This window comes from Halichoerus grypus, chromosome 8 (genome assembly GCF_964656455.1).
Source record: "Halichoerus grypus chromosome 8, mHalGry1.hap1.1, whole genome shotgun sequence".
Lineage (NCBI taxonomy): Eukaryota > Metazoa > Chordata > Mammalia > Carnivora > Phocidae > Halichoerus > Halichoerus grypus.
In genome coordinates this window covers 114162318-114180254 of record NC_135719.1, presented here as the reverse complement: position 1 = coordinate 114180254, position 17937 = coordinate 114162318, and the positions used below count along the sequence as shown (strand labels likewise).

The window sequence follows — 17937 nt, the reverse complement described above, 5'->3', positions numbered from 1 at the left end:
CAGGCGCTCAGCACTGTAGAGAAAGATCCAACGGTGGAGGACAAAAGCAGGAATATGGTGAAGCACCGTGGGATCACCGAGGAGTAAACATGAGTGTGGAGGAAGGAGGAGAGAGAAGTGAGAAGAGAGAAAAGACGGAAGAGCAACATGTGGTTTCAAGAAGAGCTTTAAGAATAGGTTTTGGGGAAACTCTACCAGCCCCTACATGTTCACAAGATCTCTCCGTTGCCAGGGACACCTTTTTGGTGAATAAGGAGAAAGTTGTAGGCTGAGGGCCTTGGGAAGGTTGGAGTAGAGAGGCATTGCTAGAGATGGAAGAGGCGAAGACACAGTCCAGATGTGTGATATCACTGGTTTCTCGGTCAGTAGATCATGGTGGGCCGGATGGGGCAGGCCATGTGGATTGTTTGGGGACCTTACTCGTTTTGCAGCAGATTCACTTTGCAAGCCTCCTTTGGGACACCACTCTCCCTGACCCATCAGACCCACAGTCTTGGTCCTGCGTTACTTCGCAAAGTCAGAGCGGCTCGAGCCAACGGCCCTCAGAGCACATTGGCAGCCAGAAGGAGACTAGCAAATTATGGCCCTTCTATAAGACAGCACAGTTTAGGTTTTTAATGAATTCTTCACCTCTTTATTTTATGTCAAAGTCTGTCTATTTTAATTAAAATGACTTCAGAAGATAGATGGGACCGATGCTGGAAGCGCACACTTAACTACGAATATAGAGGGTCAGGAACTATCTGCAATTTGTATGCTGTGCCTAAGTATCACCTAAGTATCACCACCTCTTGGGAGATGACTGTGCTTATGGGGGTTCCAGCCCTGGTCCCTATTTCACCTGACCAAACCCCTGTCACAGCTGTTTCCCATCGGAAACCCTTCCAGCCTGGATGGGTCAAGCTGAGAATTCCTAATTCTCTTTCTAACCTTTCCTCCCTGACAGTTATTAGCTTTGGAGGATAAAAGAAGAAAAATCTGACTATCTGAAAATAAATATTTCACAGGAGCACTCAGTGAAGGTTCTGGTGCAATTTGGGGGTGGGGCACAGAAAATAGTGCTAGGAGACAGCAGTGTTCAAACTTTCCCTATGACCCCACATTTTATAAAGATGCCTCAAATGCCAAATCATCACTGCCACCATCATCATCATCATCGAGTCCATCTCGACTCCTTGCCCCTGCAAAGGGTTTCACTGAACACCATTTGAAAACCTCCAACTTAAGAAAATGAGGCCCAGAGAAATTGCAAGCCATACCCCAGGCATGCCAGCTCACAGGTGACAGTACTGGGACCACAGCCCTCTTGCCCATGGTAGCATTTGCTCATTGCCTGGAAGTCACCACATCACAAAAAATGGATGGCAGAGACTCCAGTAATTTTCAGTGTAAAAGAGACACAGTCAGACTCAGCACACAGACAAATGTGTTTTCAAGCCCTCCAAATACGGGCAGCCAGGCTAAAACTCTTTGCAGCATTTATATTAATACATAGCAGACTAGGTCTCCAGGAATTTGTAGGATTCTCCTCCAGCCCAACATGAGGTCCAGGCTATTGAGACGGTGTAAGAAAGCAAACAAGACAGAGATGCCGGGTGTGTGTATTCCTAGGAACTCTTGGACCGATCCCACAATAGTGTCAGCCTTCTCCACTCTGGCCAGGACTTAAATCAGGCGTGCCATCACATGGTTTGGCAAGGATTTTGTTCCTTTGTTTCTTCCCAGGGAGAATAGGGAGAAAGGATAGGAAACACTACTTCACATAATAGCATGGTTATATTTGTGTACTATTTTAAAACTCTGCCCAGCTCACCCACATACTCACTGCAAATTAGGTTTTACAATAATTTTGTGAGAGCGTAAGAGCGATATTTTCCTTATTCTGCAAACAAGGAAAGGAAGGGGAGAGAGGTCATGTGGTTTGCCCAAGGCCACTCCATCAGTTGGTGACAGATGGGATGATCAGTCAGTGACTGAAAGAGGAACACTCCATTTTCTTTTCCAGCAGACTCTAGACTGGATTCGGGCTCTGTCCTTTAGTGAACAGGTTGTAGACCCAAACCGAGGGACTGTTCCAATTTGAAGAAACAGAACCGAGAAGACATTTCCATGGTGCGTGGATCAGAAGGAAAACCCACCACTGTAGAAAAATGGTAACAGACATCACAGAATTCCCTCTGACCTGTGTGTTTATAGATCATCTATATCCAAATATAGACTTACATTTGGTAAATAAATAAGTTGTGGTACCACAGATTTGCATATCCTTTGGTGGTCGAAACTACCCTTCCCTCTGAAGGGTTTTAAATCAGTTTAATTCACCCCTGAAATAAGGTTGAAAAAACTTTTTAAATGAAGAGTGGACTCTGAAAGGAAAGATCTGTGGTCATGCCAAAGCAACCCCAGGAGTGAGAGGGCTAATTTGGCAGCTGTCAGGACAGATCAGTTCATGGAGGGAGAAGTGGGTTGAAGGGAGGACGCTCTGTCTACAAGGACAAAGCGGGGCATGTGAGCCTAATTGTTCAAGCCTCTTCTCTTCCAGGGGGAGCCACCCGTAAACCCCCATATGCCTTGCCACCTCGTCCGATGGAAGCAGAATGCAACCTCTGGGGCAGAGCCATTTCTAATCTCAATGGCATTACTCGGGCCTGAGACATCCATGCTCAGAAGTCCTGAAATAACACAGGTTTTTCAGCGGCTTGTCTGAGCACTCCTGGAATTCCTTTAAAATGCAGAAGGATGAGTAACCCTGGGTTCATTTCTGCACAGAGGGCTTGGGAAAGACCCAGATATAAGACACCAACAGTGCAAAATTTGTAAAGCAAATCTAGTGAAAAGCTATTCCTTCTCAGATCCAAACCTGTTGAGAATTAAGATGTCTTTCCAGCAACCCAGGTGTTGTTCATATGCCTGATTCAGTCGTACCTGTGGCTTCAGGAAATGGCAAGGTAGGACAGCCCACAAGAAAGCTAGCATCAACCACAAAGGATGATCATGGCTCAGGCGGAACCAAACTTGGTTACAAAGGCTTTTCCAATAAGGAATCACTTCCCACTCTAAGAGTTTCTGATCATCCCAGAAGGTGATCCTGGGAACTTCAGAACCTTACAGTAAATATGAATACCAAAGTACAAATTCAAGTGTTTGGGGGAAGACAAATTCCTTCTGTCTCTTTCTCAGTGACCAACGTTCAAAGCCCCCGACAACATTCCTGGGGAGCACATCCTCCCTTGTGTGCAGGGAACTGGAAAGCTGTCCTTGGTGTGGCAGCTGACTAATCCATTGACCTTGGGCTAATCATTTAATTTGGGATTGGTAATTCACAGTCAAAGCCGTGATTGCTGTGATCTAACAGAAGTAAGCCTGCCTGGGCATGGGGACCTAAGGGTTATAATTTTAAGGATTTATTCCTTGGGAGTGGAGGCAAAATGCTGATGGAAATAAAGCAGCCCAGATTTGAATGCCTTAGCTGTGAGTTTTACCAGGGCTCCCACACCTTCCAACAAGGGCTCCCACACCTTTCCACAAGCCTTGAGGGCTTTCTCGTGGGCCTGGGGAGGCATAACCCACATTTGCTCAGACGTATAGAAGCAGACTTGTGTGGTTCATCAGACTACGCGTGGGACACTTGGAAGACATCGGAGAAATGACCTTCTGCTCACCATTGTCTCACCAGAGCAATCTTCTGGAAACTTAAATGTAATGTTCCCATTCCCTGACTAAAATGGCTTTCTACTGTTCTGAAATAAAAGCCAAACTCCTCAATACTGTTAACACATCCCCGTGTGATCCAGCCCCTCCCTACCTCTCCAGATCCCTGCTTCCCTCCTTCCCTTCAATCCAGCCTCAAGGACCCTATTGCATTTCCTCCAGTGACCAAGCTCTTTCTATCTTGAGCACTCCGTTACCTCTCTTGACTTTTTAAATATCTGTTTCTCTTTCAGTGCTCAGCTCAAATATCACTTCCTCTGAGAAGCCCTCCTCGAATCTCCCCCCATTAGATCAGATAAAACCTAGTGTTCTTGTAGAGCCTCCTATTCTTGTCCTTTAGGGCCTTTATCACAGTTGGTAATTACATGCTTACCTGTTTACTTATTGGATTATTTCCAGACTCTCCCACTAGATTATAAGCAGTATCTATTTGCCATTGTACCTCTGATGCCTACCAAGTGCCTGGCACATAGCAGACACGAGATCCAGCAAACTCACCAGCATGAAGGTGATGTAAGTGGAAGATAGCAAACTGACTCTAGAAATCCAGAACACTGCCATGATCCACACCTGTGGGCCTTACTGGGCAATGGCCACTGATGTTCCAGCTAGCCCAACACCTGCTTTTGGAGGAGCACTAATACCTGTGAGTAAAACAAATCCATTCTTTTGTTTTGATTGTTGGGAACACTGGGGGAATTTGAGGAGAGATGAAATCCCAAACTTCCTTGTTTACTTTCCTTAAGCAGAGACCCAGCTTGAACACCTTCCACCACCTGCCCCGTCTCTGGGGAGTGCACAGGGCGAAGAGAAGGAGTCTGTGTGGGGACACTCTGGCCTGACTGTGGGATCTAATACAGCAGATACTTTAAAATATGCTGATGGGGAGTTAAGTCTCTTCAGTGCACTGGAGGCAAAAAAGCCCTTGTTTTTAAAACAAAGCATTCATACAGAGCCAAGAATGTCCCTGAGTCAATAGTCCTAGTCCTTTCTCAGTCTGCTTGTGAGGCCCTGGGTCTCAGATGGATGAGCCAAGGACCTGCCACCTAGAGATTACTATCTGCTAAACCCAACTGACACTGGTCAAGCACAGAGTGTGTACAATAGGAACTTGGGAGATAACAGGAGATGCAGAACATAGAAGGCTACTGATGGATTTGTGTAGACAGACAGGAACAGGACAATTCGAGAATAAATCCAAGGTTACACAAAAACAAGAGTGTGACTTTCCTTTGCATTAAGGATGAGATCCCTAGGAGCTGAGGTCACTCAGGAAGTCTTCCTGGAGGTGGTGAGTTTGAGCTTTAAGGGAAAAAAAAATGGATTGGCAAAGTGAGCCAAACTGTGGGGAACAGGACCCACAGTTACCAGGCTGCCTGGGGCCACTGGGAGTCTGTGTTAGCATTGTCATCACGTGGGATGCCTCTACTCAACCATTTGGGGAAAAATAAATCCCTTTGTTGCATCTAGTGTAGATTGCCCAGCAGTGAGGAGTTGGGGGTGAAGTTTTGTTCTGCTTTCCCACTATATGTTAGGATGCTATGTAGTCCCAGTGCCTCTCTGATTTTCTCACTAATCCAGGGTCCCAAGTAATCATCACTTTGTTCCGCCAGCTGAATCAGGGTCAAAACAAAAAAAAGTACAAAAAAATTTTATAACTTGGACTGTGCGCTTTTGCTTACTGTTGGTTATCTTTCCTGTTTGTCTGAATCATTCTCCAAGGAAACGTTGAAGTGCCAGCGAATTTTAAGCAGCTGTGTCCACTTCACTTCTGTTCAGCTAGGCAAAGAGGCGAGAATAAAAGCACATGGCATACCGCAACAGCAATTACTTTCCACGCGGAGTCAGAGACTGGAAGGAAGCTGAAGCATCTTCAGCTGTAATGGCATCTCTTTTAAGGCAAGCCATTTCCCCAGGGAGAGTTTGCAGCTTGGCGCAAAGGCAGGACAATAAAAGATCAAGGGATGTCTTTCTAAGGCTGCAAACAGAGCAGCTGACACATTGAAGTTGGTCTGCTTCTGACCTCTTTAAAAGCCAGGACAGCAGCGAAGTGCCCACGTCACATTTGCTGTAAGCTGGCCAAGCAGCTCTCCTTTTTAAAACTGCGAGCCCCCAGTATTTGTAGAGAAGAGGCAGAGAGGGGCATCCTGCGAGATCAGACCCCTGTCTCAGCTGGTGTCACTCATGCCTGTCTTCCCCAGAGCAGTTTTCTGCGCTTCCATCTTTCCCCTGTCTGTCCCACTCTGGAAGTCTGTCCAACTCTTTGCTCTTACCTCCCATGGTTTCTGCACCTTCATTTTCGAAGGCCAATGAAAACAGTGCTAGGCAGTGCGAATGAACTGCTCCAGGGTGATCCTTCTCCCATTCTCCCTAAGGTATTTGGTAGTTAGACCTCAGAACTGATTCCAGCAGCACTGAGGTCAGAGCTGCTGCTAAAGCTAAAGCCAAATTCGATTTTGTGTAGGAGGCGGTCCCTTGTCATTTTCATCTCCAGACAGAAGACCTCAGTTTTCCCAGAAAATAAAATAATAAAAAAGAAGTAGCCCAAGGTGGGTGACACTGCAGACAGGTGGATGAGGTCTCTAGTGGAGGGAAGGAGATGGGTCCTCCTTGCGAGCGTGGCCATCATGTCCTGCAGACAGAGCTTGGAGAAGTTTCATCCATCTGTTGTGGTTTTCCCAGGTAGGAGAAAGAGATGACTGGGACTCCCCTAATGACCACTGTCAGCAGACTTTGGGTTAGGTCTCTCAAACTTGAACATGTTTGCAGATCCTCCTGACTTTAAAATGCAGCTCTCCTTTCGGTCTGGCCTGGGACAGAGCTTGCATTCCTACCAAGCACCTTGGTGATGTTGATGCCACCGATCCCATGCACATTTTGAGTAGTAAAGGATTAGGTTTTTATTTACTGCCTTCCTACCCCCAGCTGAGCTTTGTCATTTTATCAAAACAATATGGTAGGAGTGAGATCCAATTATTAGCCTCCTAAATCATCCATTGTTAGAGCTATTTCTTGCAGTTAAATTAAAAAAAAAAAAAAGCCCCTCCCAGTAGTTCCCCGTTGCACAAGAAACCAATTTGTAACAAGACACTTTAGGCAAGCAAGCCATTATGCAAAACATTTTGGGCTCTTTCTGCCGCCTGACAGGTGGCTGCTGGTTGATGTTGGAATAGGAAGTTTTATAAGATAGCGTTGATGGTGCTGATTCGGAAGGGAGTGACGAGTACTTTGCTGTGGCAGCTTCAGCTCCCACTCAATGCCCCCCCCCCTTTCAACCCTGGGGTTTATGGGAAGGATGAAGAGGAAGCTGGGAGAGAAGCAGTGGGCCATGCTTTGCAGACTGGGGAATATTATTTTTCACTTTCTCTGCTACTGGGCATCCCACGCCTTTTATAAATATTTATAGGACAATTTCTTTCTTGAAAGTACCCAAGTGTGGGGGATGGTGAGGAGGATGGTTGAACAGAGAAAGTAGGGAAGAAGTGGTGCTCACGTGTATGAAGATTAGAAGGTGGAGGAAAGCCCCCAGGGGCTTGTTTTAGGCCAGTTTCCTCACCTGCAAGAAGAGGAGTTGGACTAGATTGGAGATGTCAAGCCTGGGGTCTGTGGTTTAAATTAGCAACTAACTCCCTGTAGCTGTAAGCAATGTGTGGTCGGTGTGTAAATTTTTCTAAGGTGAGAGCCCAGAGATTTCAATGGATTCTCATAGAGTCCATGATTTACAAAAGGTTAATCAGCACCTTTCAACCAGGATCGTCTTCTAGCCCCTCCCAGAGTGAATATTTAGAGTGCAAGTCTTCTAGAAGTAGCAGACATCAAGCTCAGGTCATGGGATTCGGAGGGACAGGGCAGCCGCTTAGAATCATTTTCTAGCAGAGGCGAAAGGGGGTCAGCTCTCCGCAACCTCATTTTACAGAGGGAAAGCTGAGCTACAGTCAATTCAAGCGACTCCCCTAAACCACGGGTTTAGAAGATAAGCCCGGACTAGACAGGCCTGGCACCCAGAACACTGGTCTGCACCGAGCGAAAAGCCCCCTTCAATCAGGCTGTCGCCTGGGAAGGGCAAGACATCTGTGGCCACAGCGCCAGGAGCCCAGCTGGTTATTTCTAGCTTGCTGAATGTCAAAAATCCAGGCCGCTTCTCACAGCAGCCTCCACTTGTCAGACCAAATCAAGGCATCCACGCGTCAGGCAGGCGAATCAGCTGCCTCCAGCTCCGGCCGCGCTGAGCCTGCCCCGCCCGCGCGGTGCACCTGACCTTGTCGGAGCGCAGCCGGCCGGCGCGCCCCGCCCCCGCGCCCCGCCCCCGCGCCCCTGGCGCCTGCTCCCACCTGCAGCCCCCGCGTCACGCCTGGGCGGCCACCGCGGTTTCTCAGCTTGGGGCCAGCTTGGCCGCCTGCCTTGGCCCAGTGTGGCCACGGAAGACGGTCTCCCACGGCCTTTGACCCCAGCGAGGGATTGGGCAGGAACCCTCTGGCTGCTCTCTGGTCTGTTTTGGAATCTCCCACCTTCACTTGCTTTTCTTCTCAACACACCGCCCACCCCTGAGCCCAGTTCCTCTCTAGGGCCAAATCATTGCGCTTGTTGGTGTCTGCAGAATCCAGTTTCACAGCAAATGCAAGCAGTCCCGAGTGTCTGCTCTTGGTTTCTCGTCCCCACTTCCCTTCATTGAACAAATGTTGGAGCATCTGCTGGCTAGGCGTTGGACACAGCAGGCTGGCCTCGACCCTCAGGGAGCTGACAGTCTTCTAGGGGAAGAGAAGGTGATGTTTTAAAGCTGTGATTTGATGGTTGCATTGGGGTTTGCTAGAGGAAAGGGGGGCCAGGGGCAACAATCATTGCCGGCAGGGAGAACCCCGCAAGGTGTAAGGCCTGAAAGAAGGCAGGGTGGCACTGCGTGTAGAGAGATGGGAGCGAGCAGCATGCGATGAGTTGGGAAAGAGCCAGAAAGGGACTTGTGAGCCAGAGAAGGGAGTGTAGACTATCCTGACAATGCAGGGCTTTGGAGGGAGTTTTATGGTTTGGGTTGGGTTGGGTTGTTTGTTTGTTTTGCCCTGGAGGGTTTTTAACAAATGATCAATCAGATTTCCTAGGTGGGACTGGAGGCAGAGCTCCTGTAAGTCCCAGTACAGGGGCATAGCAGAATTTTCAAGGGCAGGGGCCATATTGTCCCATGTGGAGCGCAAATTACCCAGTTTTCTGCACCCCCCCTCCTGGCTTTTTTCCATCCCCTACCCCCACTGTGACTGGTTTGGCCTTCTGCGTCCCATTGGCCCTTCCTAACCTTAGGTGACACACCAGGGTGACAGTACTCCCAATCCATCACCCTGTTTTCAGTCATTTATTTACTGGCCTCATTTATAGGTGGTTGCTATATGCCAGGCGTTGTTCTAAACACTGGGGGATACAGAAGGGAAGACTCACATGTTTCCTGATCTCAAAGAGCTTAGAATTTGTCCAGTGGTTCCTCAGCTTGCCCATGCATCAGAGTCATCTGTAAAGTTTTTTTTAAAAAAATACAGCTGACTGGGGGCACCTGGGTGGTTCAGTCGGTTGAGTGTCCGACTCTTGATTATGGCTCCAGTCATGATCTCAGGGCCGTGAGATCGAGGCCCCGCGTTGGGCTCTGCGCTCAGCAGGGAGTCTGCTTGAGGTTCTCTCTCTCCCTCTCCCCCTGGCCCTCCCTGCACCCCACTCCCCCCCACACACTCTCTCTCTAAAATAAATAGATCTTAAAAAAATTATATAGTTGATTGAACATCACCAGACTGACTAAATTGGAATCTTTGGGGGTAGTTTCCATGGAGCCGTATTATTTAAGCTCTCCTCCAAGTAACACTGCTGAGCAGTTAGAACCGCTGATCTTGGGAGGAATTTCTCTAAGGGCCGTTCCTCTACATGGTCGATGGGGAGAACAAACCCAGAGTCTGGCTTCTGGTCATAAGAAAGTCAGAAATCACCACACCAGAAAGGAAGACAGGGGCAAGCTCAGTCCAATGAGCTGTAAGCCTGGAACCTGCTCACATGCCTTCAAAGGAGGAGGAGGGGTAGCACTGGGGAGTAAATGGAAGGGCAGAGTAGAATGTATTGGGATGTTGGGGAAGGCTGTGCCTGCCTGGAATGGACAGTGCCTCTTCCTCAACCCGAATTACGTACATTGTCCAGTTAGAAAGCAGGACACCAGCTTGTTGACACAAAAACTCCTTTTCAGGACCACCTTGATTGTCATGGTCAAGACCTAGGGATGTTCACACTGGCCGGTTTCAAATGGTGACTGTGAGGAATGATAAAAATGAATCAGCAAGCCCATTACACACAAGCCCGCAAACCTCCACCAGCTGTCTGAGCACTAGGGCAAACTGAAGTGAAGGGGTCTGTTCACCCACTGTTCCCAGAAATAGCCCCCATACACGTAGAGCCACTCTCAGGGGGGATTCCAGGCAGGGACTGTCCTGTCCAATCATGCCTGGAATCTCACCGCCCCAAGGATGGGTCTTCGAGGAGTTGGAGAGCATTAAATTTCCAGTTCCACTTTTTCTCTTGGTGAAGACTGTTCTGAGAAATCTAATTGTTAAGTATTTGTTGAAAGCTAAGTATGGGCCAAGTCCCGTGAAGCCTCAGTGAATATATATACAATCCACCTGGGAAGATAGGACACAATTATGTGTAAAAGTAAATAAATATAAGCCAGATATTTCCAGACCAGCCTGGAAGAACTGGCTTGTGGTTGACTGGGGTTTTCTAACCTGACCACTTAGCGACCCAGCATATATTTGAGTACGATGTATTCTGGGTCATATGTAGACATGTAAGGCATGGTCTTTGCCCTCAAGAAGCTTGCAATACAATCGGGAAGACAGAATATATCAGTATGAAATATATAAAAAATAGCGTAGGCTGGGACAAGCGAGTGATTCAGTGTCTGCTTTGGCATTAATAGGGCTTGTACTGAAATATCCAACTCTTTTTTTTTCCCCATGTGCTGGATGTCTTTCAGGAAGATGGTTCTGATCACCTTGGGATTCATCTTCTTGGAATAAGCGGTCAGGACACAACAGCCTCTTCTCTCACCATGATCAGACCCTGTGGTCTGGCCCACATGCTAGCTTTCCCTTCTCCCTCCACTCGTGTACATCCCCTCCGTTTCGGCCGTACACCCATCTCTCCTACCAGGAGCTGAGTCACTCTGGATGGGAGGGTGAGAAAAAGAAGAGAAAACTTAATACCTGATCATGTCCAGAGAGGGGGGAAGGAGAGCACCACTTAACAGTAGCAGAGTCTCATAAATGCCAAGCATGTGAACTGGTCATGGGGGTTTGCACTTCTTCCAATTACTTCCCAGAAATGCTTGTGATTTAAAATGACAGGCATCAAAAGCATCAAACCTAGACAAGTGGGTGGAAAGCGGTTTCCACCTGGACAAAGTCACTGCACCCCTGTGCAGAGGCAGGTGCCCTGAGCCTTGCCTGAAAGCTGGAGGTGGCTCAAAAGAGGCAGGGAGGAGGGGGTCACTTGGTGTCTCCCTGAGCGGAAGTGAGCCGTCTGGCTGCTGCTTAAAAACCTATGTGTGCTTGTGTGATGTTCAAGGCCGGACCTGTAGGCAGTTACAGAGGCTTCGCCCGGAGGGCCCGGGGAAGGCGCCTTGCGCTCAGCAGCCTTGGGGCACAGCCCACGGATGGCATCTGGAGGGAGGTGCAGTCACTGCACTGGGGCCCCCTCGCTGGTCGTGCGCTTCGCACGCCTGCATTCCTCGCTGGGAGGCACCCGCATTCCTGTCTCTGTCTGAGGCTCGGGCAGTGGCCCTCTTCAGGTGCCCATCTCCGCTGAGGCCTCCTTCGAGGGGGAGTGCAGGTAGGGGAGGAAACCATGAAGACACTCTCCCCACCGTCTCAGTCCCCGGGACTTTTCCACTCTGAGCCCTTCCCCCCATCCCTCTCCTCCCACCTCAGGGGCCCTAAAACTGCCTTTTCTTCAGGGGCTTCCTCAAGAGCAAGACAACCCTCACATCTACAACTGATCCATCTGCCCCTGACTCGTATGCAGTTCCATGGGGGAAAATGGAACAGGGGATGGGCAGCTTCTCTGATTTTAGACTCTTACTTGTACCATCGCAGCGAGTGATTAAAGGCTTGTTGCTTTAATTGGCTACTCCGACTCCGGACAGCAAAGCCCGCTCTCTGTCTCTCTCCCCCTCCCCCCAGCTGAGCTCCCTACCCAATGGGAGCACACACTCCAACATGGCCCCATTTCTGTTGGAGCCTATGGCTTCTCCTACATGTGTTCCTATTTCAGTTCTCCACTCGATTTCTCTTTCTCCCAATACACAACAGTACCCAAGGACAAAAAGAAACCCAGGGTCGCCATGGGGGCTGGGCAGGGAGTCAGTAGGAAAGGGAGGAATAATGAAGCAGACCCTGGCCAGATCCAGACTCAGAGACCAACTTCTTCCCATCTAAACTACAGAGGAAGAATCAAAGAGTCGGCAAGGTGAGTGACTTGGCTGGGGCCACCCAACTAGAACCCAGGTCCTGATTATTTCGGGGCTGCCTCCTTGATCTTCCAACTTCCTGCTAAGGGTTCTGGGCAGGGCTGGGCCCCTGGATGCCGAGGACTGCGCCATGCCCTCTGTAATCTGCCCTCCGGGGAGCCTCGGCCTCACTGCGGAAAAGGAGACTAGAGCAGGGTTCTCAACTTCAAGCATGCCCAGAATCAATCACCTGGAGGGCTAGTTAAAACACAGATTGCCAGCCCCACTCCCAGAGTGTCTGATTCAGTAGGTCTGGGGTAGGGTCTGAGAATTTGCATTTCTAACAAGTGTCCAGGCGTGGCTGATAACCACTGGGCTAGACTATAAACAACCAAGAAGCAACAGAGCAGGAAAGTAAGGGAAGGAAGGAGGAAAGGAGTAGGGGCGACATGGTTTATTAGAGCAAGAAATGAACCCCAAGGGCTGGTCCCTGTGAGGTTTTCCTCTTCCTCACCCACCCTGACCTCAGACCTGTCTAGAAGTTTTCACAGTATCCTTTAAAGCCCTCCCCCACCTTCCCTGCTCTGGCCCACAGGTGAGGCCAAAACCTCCACGTAACGTCCTTAGAGCTGGTGCTTCAAAAAGCCCAAAGCGGGCTCCCCTTCCACCACCTCTCCTCTCCACTTCCCCGTTCAGAGGCTGCGGGCTGCACAGCTGCCCGCCTCACGTGAAGCCCTGAGGATCAAGAGTCACGGAGGGTGGTTGTGGCCAATTTACCCATCTCTCCCTGGCCTCCTCCACGCACGCACAGGAGCCCTGGAAGAGCGCGGTGCTCAGAGAAAGGTAAGGGGGGGGCACATTACAATAGGATGGGTGGAGGAGTTAAAAACCACAGCTCATATTGACTCAGCTCATCTTTCAAGTTCTCCTGAATCATCAGTGAATGCGGACTTGCTTTCATAGTCATTAGGTCTGAATGTGGGTCATAAATGTGTTTGAATGTAACAACACAGAAGTGAGCCAGGAATGCAGGAAAAAAGAGCTTTCAAGTGGGTGTGACAACCCAGGAGCGACCCTCCTCTCCAAATCTGGTAACTGTTTGCTTAGCTCCAGTTGGCCGGGGGGGGGGGGAACCAAGGCACCGGTTCTGTCCAGGGGCCCAAAGCTGCTCTAGCGACAGCAGGAGGGGGGCCAGAGATTGGTCAACGCCAAGGCTGAGAGAAGGAACCCTGCCCCTGGAGCAGAGGCATGGGGGGTGGGGGTGGGGGGAGGGGGGGTGAGGGCAGCTGGAGCTGTGGTCCCTCCGGCTGCCTAGCGAGCCCTAGAGGACCACCCGACAGGCCGCCGCTGTGAGCTTCTCAGCCCCGGGCGGTCGCTGCAGGTGAGAGGCCACCCTCACACTGAGGAAAATGCAAGCCGTGCCACTCAGAACGCAGAGACTTCTACCTCCTTTCATTGTTGCTGTGAGCTCCAGAAGAAAAAAAATTCAAAACCATGAATGGATTTTCTGTTTCAAAAGACTGAAAATCTTTCCAGAAGACCTAGAAGAATCTGGGGCTTTGAGGTCTCTCATCTCCTCCCTTTTCCTCTAGCCCCACGGGTGGGGAGCTACCAGGCAGCCCCCCTTCAGTCCCTCTCAGAAGAGCCTGTGTGTGGCTGGTGGGTGGGTGAGGCCCTGGACATGCTTCCTTAAAGCCACCGGGAAAGAGGAGGTTGCTGATTCACCCACAGCTGCTTCCTGGAATTGCAGGGCCAGGCTGGCAAATGAATGGTATTTTTCCAAGGTGATCCAGAGCTGTTACGACATTCCTGCTCTATCCCCAGCAGACCTTCCTGTAAGTCAAACCAGAAAGTTACCCGAACCATGCATTCCTGAGCAGTCAAGCACATGAGACTGCAGACACAGTGTTTCCAACGTGCCTCCATAGCCCTCTCGAGAGCTGAGGTCCCGTCACCCACATGGCCTCTGGACTTCCCTAGGGGGGCCATGCATCTGTCTGGCGGGCACTGGAGTCATGCGGAGGCCTATGTGTGGCTCCAAGTCGTCCAGGAAGTGCAGGACTGGCCTGATTCCCCTAAGAGGACCATCAGCTGAGAAGGGAGTGGAGCCTTGAGCCTGCTTTGTCCTGCATTTCACAAAGACCCTTTCTCTCCTCCTGCCCGGCTCTGCAGCTGGTATGAATAGAAAGCTATCGGGCCCCGCACTGAATCGGTCTTGGCTTTTTCTCAGAAATAAGGCACCGGTTTGCGAGTGCCCCTGATTAACCCTTGGTCTCCTTCTCTGTCTCTCACATGAAGGAGGCATGAAGGAGAGAATCAAGTTTCTCTGCTGCTTTGGAGGGTAGAGGCTTTCACTTGGGGATGTGCAGAGAGGGGCGAGGAGAAAATTCTAGACTTCTCATGTTCTGCCTCTGAGACAGATTGCACGATGGGAAACAAATAAACCTACTGGTTCCACTCTCCTTATCCCTTCCCCAGTAAGTGGAAAGCTACTGAGCACGGAGGTGTCTCACGGAGCTGAGCACTAGGGGCTTGCTAAGAGCCTTCCCTGGGATGAACTGGAGTAGGACTTCACCCTCCCTCCCCCTTGACTGATGGCTTCTGGAGCCTTTGGATGGGAAATGCTGACTGAGCTGAAGGTTCCTGCTTTTAAACCTAATTCCTCAGTTACGGTGAATAGAATATAACTATAATTTGTACTGAGAGTTAAGAGTTTACAAGGTATCTTTTTTTTTATCCTCGTCACAGTCCTCTGAAGTTGGTATTATTATTATTATTGCTGTTGAATCAGTAAAGAGCAAGGTTTGGGAGGGTTTAACAACTGGCCCAGGGTGAATGCAGAGTCAGGTTTCAAATCCATGGTCTCCTGACTCCAAGTCCGTATTCTTCAGAAACAAGGCACGACTGGCTAGGAAATCGTGTTTTCTAGGGTCCAGCGAGCCAGCTACTGCAGAGCTGGAGGACTGATTGGTGTTGGGGTTCTTTGGCAGGTGTTTCCTGTTAAGCGCAGGCTGACTTAGATTTGTGACAGGGCCGGACCACTGGGGCAGCCTCTGTTTTGTGGGTCCCTGATACACGAATTGGCTTTATCAGGGCCCTAACATTCTGAGAAAATAACAGATGAAATGGAGAAGTCTGCTGTGCCCGTGACTTTGTGGAAATGTTGGTCTGCAACAGGCACGTGGTGGTTGTGATATTGTAATTTATCATAAATACGTATTTGGTTTTTGACCCATTCCTAGCTCCTAAAACCCCTGGAATTTCCGGCATTGAGAGCAATCAAGGTGTCTTTTGTTATGTCAATGAGGTGTGTTTTGTTTTGTTTTTTTGAATACCTAAGGACAGGACTGCTTGCCAGTGGAGCCTACCGCCTGATTAGAGGGTTGGAACGTCCAGTCTCAGCCCCTCCCCCCTCCCCCCCCTCCGGTGAGAGAAGAGGGGCTGGAGATTGAGTTGTGTCACCAATGTCTAATGATGTAATCCATCATGCCCCGATAATGAGGCCTCCATTAAAAACCCAATGAGCTTCCGAGGTGAACACACGGAGGTCTGGCGAAAGTCGTGTGCTCTGAGAAGCGTGGAAGCCCCGTAGCTCTCCCTGTACCTCGCCCCGGGGACGCATCCCTTCCATCTCTCTGTTCTTGAATTCTGTCCTTTTATAGTAAACCAATAATCTAGTAAGCAAATGTTTCTGTGAGCTGTTTTAGCAACTTAGTTAAAACCAGGGAGCAGGTCGTGGGGACCTCCAATCTATAGCTGGTTGGTCAGAAGTACGGCTGATAATCTGGACTTGGAATTGGTATGGGCGGGGCAGTCTTGGTGGACTTAACCCTCGGGATCTGATGCTCTCTCCATGTAGATGGGGTCAGAATTGTGTTGAATTGTAAGGCACTCCGATGGAGCTGCTTGGAATTACCCCTCATGGAAACTGGTGACCAGAATCCTCGTGGTCGTGGTCCTGACAGGAGGAAGAGCAGAATGAACAGGGCAGCATGTCTTATGCTCTCCGTATACGTTGAGGAAGTTTCTTTTCTTTCCTTTTTTTTGTCCTAATTAATATTTCTTTTTGAGAAGTATCTGAAAGGTTATTGTCTATTGATAATTTTACTATTTTTATTGATGTAATTGACATGACCCGTATTTCAGGCGTACAACATCATGATTTGATGTGTGTACATACTGGTGTTGTAAGACTCCCAGTAAGTTAACATCCATCCCCTCACATAGCCACACATTTTTCTTGTGATGAGAACTTTTAAGATTTATGCTCTTGGCAACTTTCAAATAGACAACATGGTATTGTTAACTGTAGTCACCATGCTGTATGTTACATCCCCAGGATTTGTTTATCTTCTCACTGGAAGTTTATACCTTTGACCATCTTCACTCATTTCACCACCCTTCCTGCCTCTGGCAACCACCAACCTGTTCTCTGCATCTATGAGTTTGGTTTTTGTTGTGGTTTTAGATTCTACATATAAGTGAGATCATACAGTATTTGGCCTTCTCTCTGTCTGACTTATTTCACTTAATATCCTCAAGGTCCATCCATGTTGTTGCAAATGGCAAGATTTCACTATTTTTTTTTCTTTTTGTTCCTAAAAGAGAGAGCATTTGAGCAGGAGGAGGAGCAGAGGGAGGGGAGAGAGAGTCTCAGGCAGACTCCCTGCTGAGCACAGAGCCCAATGCAGAACTTGATCCCATGACCCATAAGATCATGACTTGAACGGAAACCAAGAGTCAGCCTTTAACTGACTGAGCCATCCAGGCTCCCTAAGATTTCACTATTTTTTATTGGTTGAGTAATCCGTTGTGTGTGTGTGTGTGTCCCATCTTTTTTACCCATCCACCTGTCAATGAACATTTAGATTGTTTCATGTCTTGACTGTTGTAAATAATGCTGCAGTGAATTAACATGGGGTGTATATTCTTTTCAAGATAGTGACTTTGTTTCCTTCAGATAAATGCTCAGAAGTAGAACTGCTGGATCATATGGTAGTTCTATTTTTAATTTGAGGAACGTCTATATTCTTTTCCATAGTGGCTGCATCCATTTACATTCCTACCAACAGTGCCCAGGGTTCCTCTTCTCCACATCCTTGCCAACACTTGTTTCTTTTCTTTTTGATAATAGCCATACTTACAGGTGTGAGGGAATATCCTGTGGCTTTGATTTGCACTTCACTGATGGTTAGTGATACTGAGCACCTCTTCATGTACCTGTTGGCCATTTTGTGTGTCTTCTTTGGAAAAAATGTGTATTCAGATCCTCTGCCCATTTTTAAAAATCAGTTTTAAAAAAATCAGGTTGCTTGTTCTTTTGGTATCAAGTTGTAGAAGTGCTTTATATGTTTTGGATATTACCCCCATCAGGTATACAACATGCAAATATTTTCTTCTGTTTTGTACATTCCCTTTTCATGCTGCTGGGTTCCTTCACTGTAGAGGACCTTTCAGTTTGATACAGCCCCAGTTGTTTATCTTCTGTTGCCTTTGCTTTTGGGCATCAAATCGAAAACAATCACTGCAAATACTGATGGCAAGGACCTTACCCCTATGTCTTTTTTTTTTTTTTTTAAGGAGTTTTATGGTTTCAGGTCTTACATTCATGTTTCTAATTCATTTTGAATTGGGGTGTGTGTATGTGTGTGTGTTTTACAGCACAGTGACCCAGTTTCATTCTTTTGCCTATGGCTGTCCAATTTTCCCAACACCGTTTATTAAAGAGCTTGTCCTTTCCCCACTGTATTTTCTTGGCT

General features: G+C 48.5%; 1 long non-coding RNA gene across 1 annotated transcript; it reads left to right on the top strand.

Moving 5' to 3' along the window:
- The first annotated feature begins 8147 nt into the window (after positions 1-8147).
- Positions 8148-11018, top strand: LOC144382787 (uncharacterized). The gene is made up of 2 exons (XR_013450189.1): positions 8148-8474; positions 10709-11018. It is a non-coding gene; the product is annotated as an uncharacterized LOC144382787 (long non-coding RNA).
- Positions 11019-17937: the final 6919 nt, after the last annotated feature.